Source organism: Salvia hispanica, chromosome 1 (assembly GCF_023119035.1).
Source record: "Salvia hispanica cultivar TCC Black 2014 chromosome 1, UniMelb_Shisp_WGS_1.0, whole genome shotgun sequence".
Taxonomy (NCBI): domain Eukaryota; kingdom Viridiplantae; phylum Streptophyta; class Magnoliopsida; order Lamiales; family Lamiaceae; genus Salvia; species Salvia hispanica.
This window is the reverse complement of record NC_062965.1, coordinates 36,667,060-36,669,944: the sequence shown is the minus strand read 5'-3', so window position 1 is coordinate 36,669,944 and position 2,885 is coordinate 36,667,060.

The following is a 2,885-nucleotide window of genomic DNA, read 5'->3' as shown; positions in this document are numbered from 1 at the left end:
ATCCCCAAGAGGTGTTTGAAAAAGGAATTTATTATTCAGAAAACTGCGCAGTTGGAATTTATTCCACGAATAATAAATAAAGTTTCAAACTAGAAAAACTCTTTGGAGAATTAATTTAATTCTAGTCACATAGCACACAAAAGAATTAAATTGACGGATCAAGATAATCTCAAACGCGGGAAATATTATAAAATAAAATGGACCCAAGTTATTTGTAATTTGTTGATTTAAGTGGGAGTGAAATATTATTCTTTAGTAGAACAAAATAATATTCCATTGATAATATATTAAATCATGGGTCATTTGATTTAATTAGTAATTTATCTAATGGGTGAGTCCAACACTTAAGTCATTCCATGGATCCCCATCCTAGCCCAACAAGTCCATTATAAATAGTGATGAGATGTAGAAACCCTAGCACACCATTCAACACAACACTCCTCCCCCTAAACCCTAGTAGCCGTCGCTGGCTCTCTCTCTCTCCTTGCCTCGATTTTCATGCCTTGGCACGTGGGAGAATTAGGGTTTTGTTTTTGTTCTTGTTCTATCCTAATTCATAGGATTAGATCAAGACAATATCGAGTTTGTGATTGGGTTTCCCTAGATCTCTTCAAGACTATTATTGATTATTCAAGATCCGCCCACACGGATGGATGATCAAGGACAAGGGAATAGGTTGGAAGATTCACGGTCGATAAACCAAGGATCTCCGGGTGGTGCAGCTAGCAACTTCGATCCTATGATGGATCAAGAAGAGGTAACAATCGAATTTACATCGAATATGCATGATTATGTGTTTATTTGATGTTATATCTATAGATCTATGTTTATTGCATGAATTTGGAGTCGAATGCATAATCACCTAAATAGATCCATCTAGGACCTGTTTGTTTTTCGTGTCTTCCGCTGCGGTAGTCCCAACAGAAACACAACATGGAAACGAGCAACCTGAAGGAGCAATACCCACATTGGGACCACAAACCCAGGAGGCACCAAAGGAAAGTCCACAAAGACTAACTGAAGAGGCTAAAGGGGAAAAAGCGTTTCCATATCGGTTTGTTACGAAGAGAAAGAAAGAAAACCCTGTGGATTTCATGTCGATCTTTGGAAAGCTGGATGTCACCATACCATTCCTCCAAGCCGTGAGACTGCCCCCTCTGGGGAAGTTTATAAAGGAGTTCATAGCCGGAAAGGCCCAGAAGGATGGAAAAATCATGGTAGAAGGGATAGCGTCAACTATTGTGCAGGAGAAACTACCACCTAAAAGAGCCGACCCAGGTATGTTTACTTTACCCATAACAATTGGAGATGTGAAAATTGTCACACCCCAACTCTTATGACTTATGCACTTACCAAAAATAAATTCAAAATTTAAACTAAATAATCCATTTGTCAAGTAAATAGAGGACACATATTATATCAATCCAAAAACCAACATTTATCAAGTACATATTTTATTCTAAACCGTAGTGGGACTCTTTCACCACTCTATATACTATACATTTATCTACATGCAAAAATGATGAGGAGGAGAAGGTTGCCAAAAATGCGCCAGCCGCCGACCCTGATAACATGTGGAGTTCCTATGACTCACGTCAACCCAAAAAGTTCACTGCTATCTTATTCCTGAAAAATATTAGTGGTTTATATGAGCCACAACTCAGTGTATATAAATCTTACCTTTAATCCCACATCCCAGATATCAATATATTCTTTAACCAATATATATAACAATAACCAACAATTATTAGAAACAATTTCATGCACATATGCATATGCCACACTATTCAGTTTATTATTCTGTGACAAATCAAGTCTGGTATCTGCCCGGGATTCCATTGTATATGACCCGAAGGTCCCATTGCCTTTGTACATATATATATATATATATATATATATATATATATATATATATATATATGACCCGAAGGTCCATTGCCATTGTATAATATGACCCGGAGGTCCCATTGCCATTGTATACATATATATGACCCGAAGGTCCATTGCCATTGTATATATGACCCGTAGGTCCATTGCCATTGTATATGACCCGTAGGTCCATTGCCATTGATATCAGACCCAGGGCATGACTGTCACAGATCCTTTTTAATCCAATGATTCTAATAATTCCAACACCATACATCAAACATATCCATTGCACCAGTTACATATCCATATATTCCATCAATTAGCTCCAATACTACAGATAAACTTATCCATTGCACAAATAACATATCCACGTCATATTAAACCATCAATATCAAATAACACATAACTATTTCAGGCTCACATCATATAATTCAAACATTCACTCTAATTTAACACATAACAATCAATCACATAAAATATGTAAAATTAGAAGTGTGATTTATACACATCTGATTATAGTAAGTAGTTTAACTGAACCCTTGATTCCACTGGCTGCCTCCTTGATCCTTTTAATTTCTTCCGCTATAATTTTGGCCGTAATATCTCTATGTATTTCTTCTGACTTCCTCTCTATTTCTCCTTCCTACCACTAAACTTGTGTAGTATATTTGTATATAAATGAAGGCGGTGTAAAACTTCTTTATTGATAAATTAGTACTATTACATAAATAGCATTGGTACGCTTCTTTTGACAATTTCTCCATTCTTATCTTATACTCATTGAACTAGTTGTAACATATATTTATGCGATTTTGTCATGCAAATGTAACTATAATTTTTTTTAAGTTTTATAAAATAAATAGAAATGTATTCTATATTGGAAATGTGTCGACAACTCATAATTTGGATAGACACGTGTTTCTACCAATACTTGTCAAATATGGGTAGTCACATAGCTATGTATTTTAATCCTTTTAGTTCATTTGTCTATTTTTTTTATTTATATAAATATAACT